Here is a 9,668-nt window from a genome sequence, read left to right as displayed (position 1 = left end):
TCTTTCAAGCAGTGTTTGTGTTTCTATTGGGCAAAGCAAGAGTTTATTGTAAAAAAAAAAAATGGAAACGATACTACCAAACGAAGTCTATTTTAATGAAAACTCTAATGTTCCTAAATTTTATGGACTTTCCCAATATCGACGATTCCCAAGATAATAGCTATTATTCTTTTAAGTTACCTATTATTTGAAGTTAGCCGCCATGGTGAAATTGGTAGACACGCTGCTCTTAGGAAGCAGTGCTCAAGCATCTCGGTTCGAATCCGAGTGGCGGCATTCTTGAAAAAGAATACAATAGATTAGAAATCAATTCGAAATTTACAATTTTGTAATGGGACCTTCCCCTTATGCTATTTGCAACTTTAGAACATATACTAACTCATATCTCTTTCTCAACGATTTCAATTGTGATTACGATTCATTTTATAACCTTATTAGTTCGTGAACTTGGAGGATTACGCGATTCGTCAGAAAAAGGAATGATAGTTACTTTTTTCTCTATAACAGGATTCTTAGTTTCTCGTTGGGCTTCCTCGGGACATTTTCCATTAAGTAATTTATATGAGTCATTGATCTTCCTTTCATGGGCCCTGTATATTCTTCATACCATTCCTAAAATACAGAACTCTAAAAATGATTTAAGCACAATAACTACGCCAAGTACTATTTTAACGCAAGGCTTTGCCACATCGGGTCTTTTAACTGAAATGCATCAATCCACGATACTAGTACCTGCTCTACAATCTCAGTGGTTAATGATGCATGTCAGTATGATGTTATTAAGCTATGCAACTCTTTTGTGCGGATCCTTATTATCTGCCGCTATTCTAATCATTAGATTTCGAAATAATTTCCATTTCTTTTCTAAAAAGAAAAAAAATGTTTTAAATAAAACATTTTTCTTTAGTGATATTAAATATTTTTATGCAAAAAGAAGTGCTTTAAAAAGAACCTCTGTCCCTTCATTTCCAAATTATTACAAATATCAATTAACGGAGCGTTTGGATTCTTGGAGTTATCGTGTCATTAGCCTAGGATTTACCCTTTTAACCGTAGGTATTCTTTGTGGAGCAGTATGGGCTAATGAGGCCTGGGGATCCTATTGGAATTGGGATCCTAAGGAAACTTGGGCATTTATTACTTGGACCATATTCGCAATTTATTTACATAGTAGAACAAATCCAAATTGGAAGGGTACGAATTCTGCACTTATAGCTTTGATAGGATTTCTTATAATTTGGATTTGTTATTTTGGTATAAATCTATTAGGAATAGGCTTACATAGTTATGGTTCGTTTACATTAACACCTAAATGATTACATAAAATAAAACCTTCATGAAATGAAGGTTTTTACTTTTATGTTTTATTTGAGAACCCCTTGAACGCCTTATCAAAGGGTTCTCAAAAATTCGAGATAGATCTAATTATACTTTTTTACTTATTTCTGCATTATATACTTTTTTACTTATTTCTGCATTAATAGAGCAGACGAGTAAAAAAAAGCAAACCTATTTAGGATAATAATTGGATAAGAGAGCCTCTACCCTGTCAACGGATAGGGAGAGAACAAAATCTGGATAAATACCAATTCCTATTACTGGTAAAAAGATACAGATTAAAATAAAGAGTTCTCGTGGTCCAGAATCCACAAAATTTGCGTTTGGAACATTAAATAGCTTGTATCCATAGAACATCTGGCGTAACATAGATAATAAATAAATAGGAGTTAATATCATTCCAATTGCCATTACAAAAGTAATTAGTGTTTTTGGCATTAACAGAAATTTTGGACTAGTAATTAGTCCAAAAAATACTACTAATTCTGCGACAAAACCACTCATTCCTGGTAAGGCAAGAGAAGCCATTGAAAAGCTACTAAACATGGTAAAAATTTTAGGCATTGGGATAGATATTCCCCCCAGTTCTTCGAGATAAACAAGACGCATTCTATCAGAAGCGGTTCCTGCCAAGAAAAAAAGTGTAGCACCAATAAATCCATGGGATAATATTTGTAAAATAGCTCCATTGAGTCCAATGTTGGTTATGGAACCAATTCCTATAATTATGAAACCCATGTGAGATACAGAGGAATAAGCTATTCTTTTTTTGAAATTTCGTTGACCAAGAGAAGTTGAAGCTGCATAGATTATTTGGATCGCTCCTATTATTACTAACCAGGGCGAAAATAGATAATGAGCATGAGGTAACAATTCCATGTTGATCCGAATCAATCCATATGCTCCCATCTTTAATAATATTCCCGCTAAAAGCATACATGTACTATAATGTGCTTCCCCATGGGTATCTGGTAACCACGTATGTAGGGGTATAATCGGCAATTTGACAGCATAAGCAATAAGGAAGCCAAAATATAAAAGTATTTCCAAGGTTGCAGGGTATGATTGATTAATTAATCTTTCCAAATCTAATCCTGGTTCGTTGGAACCATATAAGCCCATACCCAGAACTCCGATTAAGAAAAAAATGGAACCGCCTGCAGTATACAAAATAAACTTTGTAGCTGAATATAGACGCCTCTTCCCCCCCCACATGGATAAAAGTAAGTAAACAGGAATTAATTCTAACTCCCACATGATAAAAAAAAGTAAAAGGTCTCGCGAAGAAAATAATCCTATTTGACCACTATACATTGCGAGCATCAGGAAATAGAATAATCGCGAATTCCGTGTAATTGGCCAAGCTGCTAAAGTAGCTAAAGTAGTGATAAATCCTGTCAATAAAATAGATCCTAATGAAAGTCCATCGATTCCCAATCTCCAGTGGAAATCGAAGACATCTATCCATTTATAATCCTCCTTTAATTGGATTAAGGGATCCTCCAGTTGGAAATGATAACAGAACGCATAAGTCATTAGAAGGAATTCTAATAAACAAATAGATATAGTATACCACCTAACGACTTTGTTTCCCTTATGAGGTAAAAAGAAAATTAATGAACCTGCAAATATCGGCAAAACAACAAGTATTGTTAACCAAGGAAAATAACTCATGATAAAGTGATAAAGACAAGATACGTTTTGACCAGAAAAGCCCGTGCTCGATTATTTCGAGCACAGGCTTCTTCGGTAAAGAGGAATCAGACGATTCGAGTGAAGTTTTTTGTAACGTATCAATAAGATAGAGCCATGCTACGTGTTGTTTCAGGCCCTAAATAAACGCGGACACTTAAAAAATCTGTCGGGCAGGCAGATTCACATCTCTTACAACCCACACAATCTTCGGTTCTCGGCGCGGAAGCAATTTGCTTGGCTTTACATCCATCCCAGGGTATCATTTCTAATACATCTGTTGGACAAGCTCGTACACATTGAGTGCATCCTATACATGTATCGTAAATTTTTACGGAATGTGACATTGGATCTATAAATTTTTCTTTTCAACATAAAATTTTTCGATCTGGTAAAAATGAAATTAGTACTATAATGAGTCATATGTATTGTAGACACCAGACGAAGCAATGGTTTATCCAAACTTCAAAAAAAAAATCTATTTTTTAATCTGTTTGTGAGAAAGCGTGAAGAGAGCCAAGAGACTTTAATTTTGGATTTCAACAATAAATAAGAAATAAGAAAGAATTTTACGAATTGTACAGACGAATTCGAATTAGCCAATAAATTGGCTATCGTCTTTTCAATATAAATTATTGCAATATTCAAATTGCAATATCAATGAATTACAAATACAAAAATTCATTTAAGTGAAAAAGAATACTATGCAATAATCTACTAAAAAAAATGGATATTCTCAAATAATACTAAGAAAATAGTATTGATTTCTATTTATTTTAATATGTGCGCCTTTGTTTAGAGGATTCTATGTCTAATTATTCAAAAGTCTAATTATTCAATAAATTAGATTGATTGATACGAGTGGATTTCCTATTACGATGGATGGAAGAAAGAATGGATAGTCCAATAGCGGCTTCAGCAGCTGCAAGGGCTATAACAAAAATTGCGAAAATATCTCCTTTTAATTGGCGACTATCAAATAGATCAGAAAATGTTACGAGATTTAGATTAATTGAATTCAGTATAAGTTCAAGACATATTAGAGCTCTAACCATGTTTCGGCTTGTGATCAATCCATAGATACCAATCGAAAATAAATAGACACTCAAAAAAAGTACATGCTCAAACATCATTAACTAACTCCTTATCAATCTCGATTCATTTCAATATGAGGGCAAGAATTGAACCGATTCAATTAATTACAATAGAACAATTACACAACAAAAGAAAAAAAAAAAAAAAAAAAAGGAGGTATTTGTTGGCAGTAGATGGATTTTACTAAATCAAAATTGTGATTCTTTAGTTATTTATTTTAGATTTGCAATTCTTATAATTTGTACTTTTTCTAAGTTTTCTTATTGCCGAGCCATAGTAATTGCACCTATTAAAGAAACTAGAAGAATTATGGAAATGAGTTCAAACGGAAGATAAAAATCGGTTGCTAAATGAATTCCAATTTGTTGAACATTATTTATGAGACCCTGTTCTACTATTTGGTTTGATCTTGTAGTCCAAAGAATTCCATACCACGACGTATCTGGGATAGTAGTCATTAGTGAAAAAACAATAGTTATACAAACGAGTGAAGTGAACCCATCTCCAATAGTCCAATAATTCTTATCTTTAGACCATTCTGAGCCATTTACGAACATTACAGCGAATATGATCAAGACATTTATGGCTCCCACATAAATAAGAAGTTGTGCGACAGCTACAAAGTAGGAATTTAATAAAAAATAGAATAAGGATATACAAACAAGAACTAATCCCAGCGAAAAGGCAGAATAAATGGGGTTGGTAAGTAATACTACTCCTAGACCCCCTAGTAGAAGAACAAATCCCCCAAATAGCATAAGAATCTCATGTATTGGTCCAGGTAAATCCATTATGGATAAAAAGAAATTAATAGTATAAAATTTTTCATGAACTGACTAAAACTAAAGGATTCAAGGAAGGAAAAAAGGATTAGGGTATTTTTTTGTGTATAAACTTATAGTTATAAATTATATTATATCACGAAAATCTAGTCTGATTTAAAATAAGAAATAATTTCCAATAAGCAGTAGTTTTTCGTTTTTCTTTATAGTTTAATTTTAAAGTTTAATAAAGAATTATTAGATTTTTATAACAGAAAGACAAAATCAAAGTTTAGTAATCAGTAATCGTTCTTGAATTCGAAGATTTTTCTTTGTTTATTTTACTTTCAGACGAATTCCTAATTGTTTGAATTGTGTAATCTCCCATTATGGAGATTGGTAACCGACTTAAAGCAATTTGATTGTAATTCAATTCATGACGATCATAGGTAGAAAGTTCATATTCTTCAGTCATTGATAAACAGCTTGTTGGACAGTACTCAACACAATTGCCACAAAATATACAAACTCCGAAATCAATACTATAATTAAGCAATTGTTTTCTTTTAATATCCTTTTCAAATCTCCAATCCACAACGGGTAAATCTATCGGACATACGCGAACACATACTTCACAAGCAATACATTTATCAAATTCAAAGTGGATTCGCCCTCGGAAACGCTCTGGTGTAATTGATTTTTCATAAGGGTAGTGAATCGTTATAGGTAAACGATTTGTGTGGGATAAGGTAGTTATGAAACTTTGACCTATGTACCTTGTAGCACGTATTGTTTGTTGACCATAACTCATGAACCCAGTTACCATAGGGAACATATTCATTCTAAATATCTATGAAAAAGATATGTTTCTTTCTCTTGTTTGAGAGAGCTTTTGTGTTGAAAATATTCTTACTATTATTGTATTATCTTATTTATAGTGAAACAAGTTGAGAAGAGGTTGTTAATAAGAGATTGCCCAGGGAAATAGGTAAAAGAAATTTCCATCCAAGATTTAATAACTGATCCATTCTCATCCTCGGTAAAGTCCATCTTATTGTGATAGAAATGAAGAGAAATAAATAAGCTTTAGTTAATGTAATAAATATACCCATTGTCATTTCCAAAATTCCAACTGCTTTATTCATTTGGAAAAAATCAAAAAAGGATATATAGGGAATAGATAAATTCCACCCGCCCAAGTAGAGAACTGTTACAAATAAAGAAGAAACTAATAAATTTAGGTAAGAAACAAGATAAAATAAACCATATTTGATACCGGAATATTCAGTTTGGTAACCTGCTACTAATTCTTCCTCCGCTTCTGGTAAATCAAAGGGTAATCTTTCACATTCTGCCAAAGAAGAAATTAAAAAAACCAGAAAACCTATAGGCTGACGCCAAATATTCCATCCAAAAAAAACCGTATTTTGACTGTGCTTCAACTATATCAACTGTACTTGAACTGTTAGATAATCATAGTCGGTGATAACATCACAGTTCCCACCGCTATTTCAAAACCGTACATGAAACCTTAGCTTCATACGGCTTCTCTATGATCAGAAAAAGGAAAGGACTGTTTTGTTCCTAGCCCCGGGGGCGTAGATAGAATTAGATAAAATAAAATAGATTTGAAAGTCCTAAATTAGACCAAAGGAATTCCGTCTGCTAGAATAAGAAAAAGCGCTTCCGAATTGATCTCATCCTTTATAATATAATGAAAATTTTTCTTTGTTCAGTAATAACTTAATCTTGGAATAAAACACTTGTTACTTGTTATAGGAATTCAATTAATAAATGGAAAGAGTTGGGTATTAGTTCATGAGCAATTCTGCATGAATATGGATAGAGGAAGGAAATAATGAAAATTTTTTCTAGTGCACTCCATATCTTTTTTACTATTCTTCTTTCCCCAGGGAGGGGGTATTTAAAAAGAAAAAATGGATAAAGGGTTAATTCGTTCTTGATAGCCATTTCCTTAACAAGTGAATGGGAACATACTCTGGATCGGAATCCGAAGAAAGTACTACTTGATAATTTCTACAAATTGCAAGTCCTTATTATGATTCCTTTTATGGGCAAAAATCTCTAATGTTTTAGATTTTCCATTACTAATCCTTTATGTACTTTAGTGTTCCTAACCCTTCACTAACTTTTGGTGGATTCTTCTTATGGATTATTAAGTTATAGTAATAACTAGGAGTATTCTAGTAATGGAATTCCATATCGTGAATCCTTTATTCTTGGCCGCTTCAAGATATGATGACTAATTAAAAAATATCAACCTTGGGATAAAGAGTTTACACTGCTTATGTTTACTTCCACTTTTTTCTTGTACGTAGGAAATGAGATTTTTTCTTTTTACTACAAATTTATAAGCTGTTTTGTTTCACTCATATAGCTATCTAGTTTAACTTACCAACCCAAATACTAAATAAGAAAAGGAATATAAATAGTTAATGGATTTTATAGGAAAAAGATCTATTTTAACGAATCACACGTAGAGATATTGCTAGCACACAAAAAGTTAATGGTATTTCATAACTAATGGATTGAGCAGCAGCTCGTAGACCGCCTGAAAAAGAATATTTATTATTTGAGCTATATCCTGCCATAAGAAGACCAATAGGAGCTATACTTGAAATGGCAATCCATAAAAAAACACCAATACTAAGATCGGCTAAAACAAAATGATATCCCAAAGGGATAACTAAAAAACTTAATAAAACTGATATGACTGCTATAGAGGGTCCAATGCTAAATAAAGAAATATCTCCTCGGGATGGCAGAATATCTTCTTTAAAAAGTAGCTTAGTCCCATCTGCTATAGCTTGAAGCAGGCCCAGGGGGCCAGCATATTCAGGACCAATACGTTGTTGTATCGACGCAGATATTTCTCTTTCTAACCACACAATTACGAGTACCTCTATTGTTATTCCCAAAAGGAGGGTCAAAATGGGTAGAATCGATATCAGTCCATAGACTTCTTTTAATAATTCCAATTTCGAAAAAGAATTGATAGTTTCTACCTCTACCCTATCTATTATCATTTCAACGATCAACTTCCCCCATAATGATATCTATACTACCTAATATCGTCATGATATCAGCCAATTTCATTTTTTTAACTAGCTGAGGAAGAATTTGCAAATTAATAAACCCGGGTGGACGGATTTTCCATCTCCAGGGGAAAAGGCTATCATCTCCTACTAGATAAATCCCTAATTCACCTTTTGGGGCTTCTACTCTTACATAAAGCTCTTGTCTTGACAATTCAAAATTGGGCGAAGGTTTTTTACCAAGAAATTTATACTCAAAATCATTCCATTCAGAATTATTTTCTTTCTTAAAGCGTCGGACTTCTAAATTTTCATAAGGTCCTCCAGGAATTTTTTCTACAGCTTGTTGAATTATTTTGATGGATTCCCTCATTTCACCAATTCGTACTAAATAGCGAGCTAACGAATCCCCTTCTTTTTGCCATTGGACTTTCCAATCAAATTGGTTGTAAGACTCATAAGGATCTACTTTACGAAGATCCCATTGTATTCCAGAAGCTCGTAACATCGGTCCCGATAAGCCCCAATTTACTGCTTCTTCTCCGCTAATAAAACCTACTCCTTCAACTCGCTCTAAAAAAATTGGATTCTGTGTAATAAGTTGTTGATATTCAACAACTCCGCGTAAAAAATAATCACAGAAATCTAAACATTTATCGATCCATCCATAAGGTAGATCGGCGGCTACTCCTCCGATGCGAAAGTAATTGTGCATCATTCGCATACCTGTAGCAGCTTCAAATAGATCATATATTAATTCTCTCTCTCTAAAAATATAGAAAAAAGGAGTCTGTGCGCCGAGATCCGCCATAAAAGGTCCAAGCCATAGCAAGTGAGAAGCTATCCGGCTTAATTCTAACATAATTACCCTAATATAGCTGGCTCTTTGTGGTATTTGAATATTCTCCAAGAATTCTGGTGCATTTACTGTTATTGCTTCTGTAAACATAGTAGCTAAATAATCCCACCTTGTTACATAAGGTAAGTATTGTATAATAGTTCGGTTTTCCGCGATTTTTTCCATTCCTCTGTGTAAATACCCTAATATGGGTTCACAATCAATAACATCCTCACCATCGAGAGTAACGATCAGTCGAAGAACACCATGCATTGATGGGTGTTGAGGGCCCATATTGACTATCATGAGATCTTTTCTTGTAAGCGGTAGACTCATATCCTTTCTTCCTTAATTCATTATTCCATGAAAATGGATTATTCCATGAATTCCTCAAAGCGAGGCTCATCAAAATGAAAAATCTAAGACTACTATAAGACTACTAAAAAAATAATAAAACAAGAAAAAAATTTGAACGATTAAATTACTGCTCCCGAATATTCAACTGACCGATTAATTTCTTATAACGTACTCTATTTTTCTTTGCCAAATAAGCCAGCAAACGTCGACGTTTTCCCAAAAGTCTTCGTAGACCTCTTTCCGATGAAAAATCTTTTTTGTGTAATTCCAAATGTGAAGCAAGTCTCCGTATCTTATTGGTGAAACTGAATACTTGAAATTCAACAGAACCCCTGTTTTCTTCTTTTTCTTCTTTAACCATAAATCCAAAAATTTTTCTACCTCCTTTCTTTTTCATGTATTTTTCTGATCAGGAAAAATACAAAATTATGTCAGTTATTTTGAAGTTATTCTAATCTCGTACACACACAAATTTGCAATTATTCATCTACTACTGGAATTTGGATTTATTTTATCGATGCAAATTGGATT

The sequence above is a fragment of the Triticum urartu genome, unplaced genomic scaffold, assembly GCF_056163025.1.
Source record: "Triticum urartu cultivar PI428250 unplaced genomic scaffold, HENAU_Tu73 scaffold1, whole genome shotgun sequence".
Classification (NCBI taxonomy): Eukaryota; Viridiplantae; Streptophyta; class Magnoliopsida; order Poales; family Poaceae; genus Triticum; species Triticum urartu.
This window is presented reverse-complemented; position numbering follows the sequence as displayed.